Source organism: Trachurus japonicus, chromosome 7, assembly GCF_045865225.1.
Source record: "Trachurus japonicus isolate A0001 chromosome 7, Traja_1.0".
NCBI lineage: Eukaryota > Metazoa > Chordata > Actinopteri > Carangiformes > Carangidae > Trachurus > Trachurus japonicus.
In genome coordinates, this window is record NC_140913.1 from 33,518,751 (window position 1) to 33,525,423 (window position 6,673).

Consider the following 6,673-nt stretch of genomic DNA (forward strand, 5'->3'; position numbering starts at 1 on the left):
AGGAATCTTGAAGTTAATTTCAATACCTTTTTAAGACTTTTTCAAGACCTTCTCAACATTTTTTAATACCTCATCGCCGCTTCAAGCTGTAACCATTTACATCAGTGACACTTTTAACTGCACAGTTTTAGTTTTTGTGATAAAGACTATAGACCACTATGATACAACAGAATTCAAAAAAGGCTGGGATAATAAATCAAAGGCAAAGTTTATCAAAAAAAAAACATTGCTCAACTCTCAAAAAAACAAAAACAACAATCTTCTTTTCTTTTTCATGAACCGGTTCATCTTTGTTTTTTAATAAAACAAATAAATTCACACACTTCCGCAATGTTTTTTACAACTCAAACTCTTGGACAGCTAATTCAGAAAAAATACCTTCAATATTTAAGACTTTATAAAGTCATGAAAAGACTTTTTAATACTTTTTAAGGGTCTTAATTTTCCCCAAATTGATTTATCACCTTTTCAAGACCCCACGGATACCCTGAATAAGAAAGAAAAACTTGCTCCACTGTCAGATTTTTCTACTTATTTCAAGAGGAAAATTTGCTTGAAAAAAGTAAAAAAAAAAAAAAGTGTCTAAAAACAAGCTACGTTTTAAATGTGATGAGTCTTATTTATTTTAAGTAGAATTAGATTTATTTTGACTAGAAATGACATTTTGACTAGAAATAAGACAAATATTCTTGGTAAGCTTTTGAGTTTTTTGCAGTGCATCAGGGATCGTCAGTGAGACATCGAAGCAATCAGCGACGTTCACCTCCGAGACGTTTTTATTTGTTATTCAGTCACTTTGTCTGGACGAGCAGGTTTTTCTACTTCTCTCTCTCTCTTTGTGTGTGTGTGTGTGTGTGAGTGTGTGTGTGTCGGGTTAGGTGACTTTATAAAAGACACTTCACCCCCCTCCTCCGACGACGACACTCCTCCTGTGTTAATCCACCAGACTCATAAAGACTCGTAACCGTGGATACGAGGTTTGTCCTGCTGAAAGCACCACTACAGGATTTTTATTTTCTTTTTCTATTTTTAACGCACTTGATTCAACATGTGAGTCTTCCAACTGTTGTGGGGATATTTACTTTAATTTTCTTTTCTTTTCTTTTCTTTTTTTAATATTCAACCTGGAGCAACTGGAAAAAAAAAAAAAACTTTCTGGTGAATATTTTAAACTCTATAACCACATTTTTTTCTTCTCTGTGCTGCAAGTTTGTTGATGGTTGTGAGATTCTGGATGAGGATGCAAAACTCTCTGGATCCTCATCAGTGTGTGTGACATATATATGTGTGTGCACTGCAAAACCTCAAAAATCTTACCAAGAATATTTGTCTTATTTCTAGTCAGAATTTTATTTCTAGTCAAAACAAATCTCATTCTACTTAAAATAACACTCAAAACATTAAAAAATTACTTGTTTTTAGATCATTTTCACTTGAAAGCACAAAAACTTGCTTTCACTGGCAGATTTTTCTACTTATTTCAAGTGAAAATTAGTTTGAAACAAGTGAAAATGATCTAAAAACAAGTTAATTTTTAGGTGATGAGTCTTATTTAAAGTGGAAAGAGATTAGTTTTGACTAAAATTGAGACATTTTGACAAGAAATAAGACAAATATTCTTGGAGAGATTTTGAGTTTTTGCAGTGTGTGTGTGTGTGTGTGTGTTGCTCGCCCACAAAGAAGAGGTGATGCAGAGTTCGTCTTTTACTTTTATTTTCCTCTGAATGAAATGCTACTGACGCCGCCGCTCGTCTCAGGACGGAGACGATGAACTCTGAACTCTGGAGTTTTTGTGCCAATGAAAAAAAAAAAGTCTCTTTTTCTACTTTTCTCTTTTAAAACAAACAAAAAAAAGTGTATTTTACTACTCTGAACTTTTCTTACTATGATGATGATGATGATTTTTACCTGTTCTCCTCAAAAGGACGAATCCACTGTTTCCAGATCAGCGCACCACAACCACGAGGTGTCGACTTCGGTGTTTTGTTTGTTTTTATTTTCTTTTTTTAAAACATTGAACTAATTAAAAATCAGGTGACTTTTCTTTTCGCGCCTCCTTGTTGATATGAATCTATTTTTAATACCTAATAATAATAATAAATAATAATAATGAATATTAATGAGTGCGTCTGTGAGCATAAACCTTACACTGGAGCTTGTTCCTGTTGTGGCCTCTAGGGGGCAGACTAAGAGCTTCACATAATCAGCATGTATAGCAAATAAATTGGCATCTTGAAACTGAATTGTAAATATCCCACTTTTTTTTCTTTTTTTTTAAATGTATATATCACCTTTTAATTTATTCCTTTTAAAATAACCCAAGTGTTTATTTTTTCTGTCAGCATCAAATTTTATGTTTATGGTACTTTTCATTTTCATGGTTAAATAACATCTGACAGTTATGATATTAAATGAATATATATATATAAAGATATTATAGAAACATTTTTACAATGCAAAGTATGTTTTTCTCTCTTTTTATTTTTATTATTATTTTATTTTTTTTCTTCGTGCATGTTTTCCTGTGAATCCTTAATTCTCTCGGCTGTGTGTTATTTCAATCATGTGATAGACCACACTGCAAAAACTCAAATATCTTACCAAGAATATTTGTCTTATTTCTAGTCAAAATGTCATTTCTAGTCAAAACAAATCTCATTATACTTAAAATAAGACTTATCACATAAAAAGTAGCTTGTTTTTAGACACTTTTTACTTCTTTCAAGCATATTTTCACTTGAAATAAGTAGAAAAATCTGATAGTGGAGCAAGTTTTTCTTCCTTATTACAAACACAAAAAACGTGCTTTCACTGGCAGATTTTTCTACTTATTTCAAGTGAAAATTTGTTTGAAACAAGTGAGAATTATCTAAAAACATGTGCATTTTTATGATGAGTCTTATTTTAAGTGGAAAGAGATGAGTTTTGACTAGAAATTAGACATTTTGACAAGAAAAAAGACAAATATTCTTGGAAAGATTTAGAGTTTTTGCAGTGCAGAACAGGTGAGCAGCTCCGACTCACCTGGTGTGAGGGAAGAAACTGCTGGACTACTGATCAAATAATAACCAGCGCTTCATCGCTCCTCCATCCCATAATACAATCAATCAAACCTCAGACGTTTACAGTACACGGTGATAATAATAATAATAATCTTCAGCAGACAAGGCTGTGCAGTGTCACTCCTGAACCAGCATGGTGTGTGTGTGTGTGTGTGTGTGTGTGTGTGTGTGTGTGTGTGTGTGTGTGTGTGTGTGTGTGTGTGTGTGTATATGTGTGTATGTGTGTGCGCTGCCATCTTCTGTACTTCCATAATTATTCAACATTTAAATCTGCGTCTCCAGCTCTGATTTTCTGAAACTCTTCTGATTACGATTCAGTGACTTCCCTTCAGATGATCACGTGACTGCACTGCAAAAACTCAAATCTTATTTCTAGTCGAAATAAATCTCATTATACTTAAAATAAGACTCATCACATAAAAAGCAGCTTGTTTTAGACACTTTTTTCCTTCTTTCAAGCATATTTTCAATTGAAATAAGTAGAAAAATCTGATAGTGGAGCAAGTTTTTCTTCCTTATTACAAGCACAAAAAGATTTTTCTACATATTGCAAGTGAAAATGATCTAAAAACAAGTTAATTTGTAGGTGATGAGTCTTATTCTAAGTGGAAAGAGATTAGTTTGGACTAGAAATGAGACATTTTGACAAGAAATAAGACAAATATTCTTGGAAATATTTTGAGTTTTTGGAGTGTGTGTGTATGTGTGTGTGTGCATGTGTATATATGTGCGTGTGTGCGTGTGTGCAGCCTGTTGCTAACGAGCCGAGGTTGTTTCCTGTGGGTTCGGTGGGTCTTCCTCCTCCTCCTCCTCTCTATGCAGATGTTTTACTATATTTACTCTTTTCTACTGTATCCGACGGGGATTTTAAGATGAAACGCTCTTTGTTAAATCCTGCTGTTCAAATCTGAAAGTTTGTTTGAATAAAGTTTGTATATGACAGCAGCCAGATGTTGTGTTGTGTTTCATTCCATGAAATCGGTGACTTTTCAACTTTGAAATGTTAAAATTTAGACTATATTTACATAATTGCTACAGTATTTTTAGTAAGTAGCCAGGAATCAAAGAAAGTTTAAAATGACAAGAAATGACATTGTGCCATCTCAGGCTGTGGAATTTCATATTTTATTACAGTTTTTCTCCTTAATGTTTTCGTATTCGTCAACCGACATAAGCTTTACAATATACAGTATTTGTAATTAGAAATATGTAATACTGTATATGGTACATTAGCACTACTTTAGTCTCATTGAGATTATTTTCTATGTAAGTCTATATAGTTTAAATTATAATGGTAAGAGTTAAAAGTCAACATTTTACCTCCAACAGGACTGACAGGAGTAATAGATGACAGGACAGACATCCTACTGTCTACACTGCAGAGGTAACAGGGTTGACAGTGACAAAGGTCACTCTTCTCTCTACTTATAAACCCGGGGCGTTGACATGTTTCACTTTCATTTTTACCTCTCATAAGAAAACCACAGGGTGTTTGTATGCAATGAACTGTGACATACCTGTACAGTCATTCTAGGTCACATCTATATCTTAAATCAAACACAATAAAGCTGCTCCATTTCACGTCGTTGCTCTTTATCGGCCTGTTGTTGAACTTTTCTAACTGATATGAAGCAGTGACGTGTTTTTATTTGATTTTTCATTATATTTTATTTAGGGACAATGTGCACTTACATTAATCATTAAAAAAGAAAAACAAAATGATGGGTGCACCAGATTTAATGCAGGGCTAATTTCCATCCGTAATGTTTTGTACATTACTACCATATATTTGTGAAAGGTGATGATGCACAAATCAACTTTTATTCTAATCTAGAGCATGATGCACTTCAACTGGTCGCAGCAGAGTCTGGTAGTGGTAGCTCTGAGTTTTTACTTTATTTATTTTGTGTGTTTTACTGTTTTTGTGTGTTTTTGTTGTATTTAGTCGACTACTGACGGATATTTGTGTGTGTGGAGAGGAGTTTGTTCAGGAGAGGAGCTTCTTTCATTGAAAACAAAGGTGCAGGGCTGGAGGATGCCCTGTTCCAGCTGAGATGATGATGAGGTGCTTTCATTTTAGAATAAAATAGAATAGAATACTACTTTATTTCTTTTTAAATAGTAAAACTCATTTATTATATAGCTTCATTCCACACAGACTGTTGCATGTCTTGATTAATCAATCAATCAATCAATCAATCAATTTGTTTATTTCGGGCATGTCAATTTAAATTATCATCATCACACTTCATCTTAGTTCAAGTAATACAATACACATGGCCAAAAGGGAAAGCAGGAGAAGCAAAAGCTTATCTAGTCCCGCCCCCATATGGCTTACATTCAATGAAAACCCAAAATTCAGTCAATCATAACATTAAAGAATATAGTGAAAAAAATGTTAGAATAGTCCTTTATTAATCCTTTGCAGGAAATTATTGTTTTCTCAATAGAATAGAATAAAAGATACAGATACGATAACTCAGGAGATAAGTTATATAAGGAAACATAAAACATATTTACAGTAATTCAGTCAGTGAACAATCAGTGAGTTAGATGAACAATTGTGCAATGAAAGATTAATACAAGTTTTTACAGTTTTTTTAAATAGTTAAACTCATTTATTATATAGCTTCATTACACACAGACTGTTGCATGTCTTGATTACGGCTTACATTCAATGAAAACCCAAAATTCAGTCAATCATAACATTAAAGAATATAGTGAAAAAAATGTTAGAATAGTCCTTTATTAATCCTTTGCAGGAAATTATTGTGTCTCCAATAGATCAGAATAAAAGATACAGATATGATAACTCTGGAGATAAGTTATATAAAGAAACATAAAACATATTTACAGTAATTCAGTTAGATGAACAGTTGTGCAATGTAATTTAATGTACAAGTAAATTTTCATAGAGGCTTTGGGGGCGGAGATGTACTCTACTCTAGGCATCATGGGAAATAAGACGAGGGATGATGAGCCGGTGCTGATGCTGATGAAGACTTTTTTTTTTTTTTTCAAATCATAACATATCGCTGTGTACTGTACATCCCTGCCATGGCAACCGCTGCAGTCGTTACTAGGATACAGACTAAACATCCAGAGGCGCTTTTTATTAAAAATACCAGGAGACTTCAGTCACGTTTCCCTGATGGATTCACTGGAGGAGACACACACGGAACAACTGGGATCATCCATGTCGCGTCGTCGTGGGGAAGACGGTAAGAAACGAGGACAAAGGTGAGTAAACATTAATGTATTTTTATTATGTGATCATTGTTGATCTGTTTTGTCTTGCTGGCAAGCGTCTGTGTATGTACCGTAAACAGTGAGACCAAAGATGAATTTCCTGCCTTGGCGGGACAATAAAGTTTTTCTAATTCTAGTTCTAATTTTAACATTTACTAAAAGTCAGACTGGATGTGTTGCAGATATCTATAATGCAGTTTTGCCTCGTCAAAAACAACATTTCAGATCCACAACTACATCCTTCCTATAGGACAAATGACGTTTTTTTTTCTTTAACCATTCATGTGTATGGGGTTTGTTATTACAGATAACTACAATTCAGTTGCTGTAGGCTATTATAGACTCAATTATGACTGGTAGTA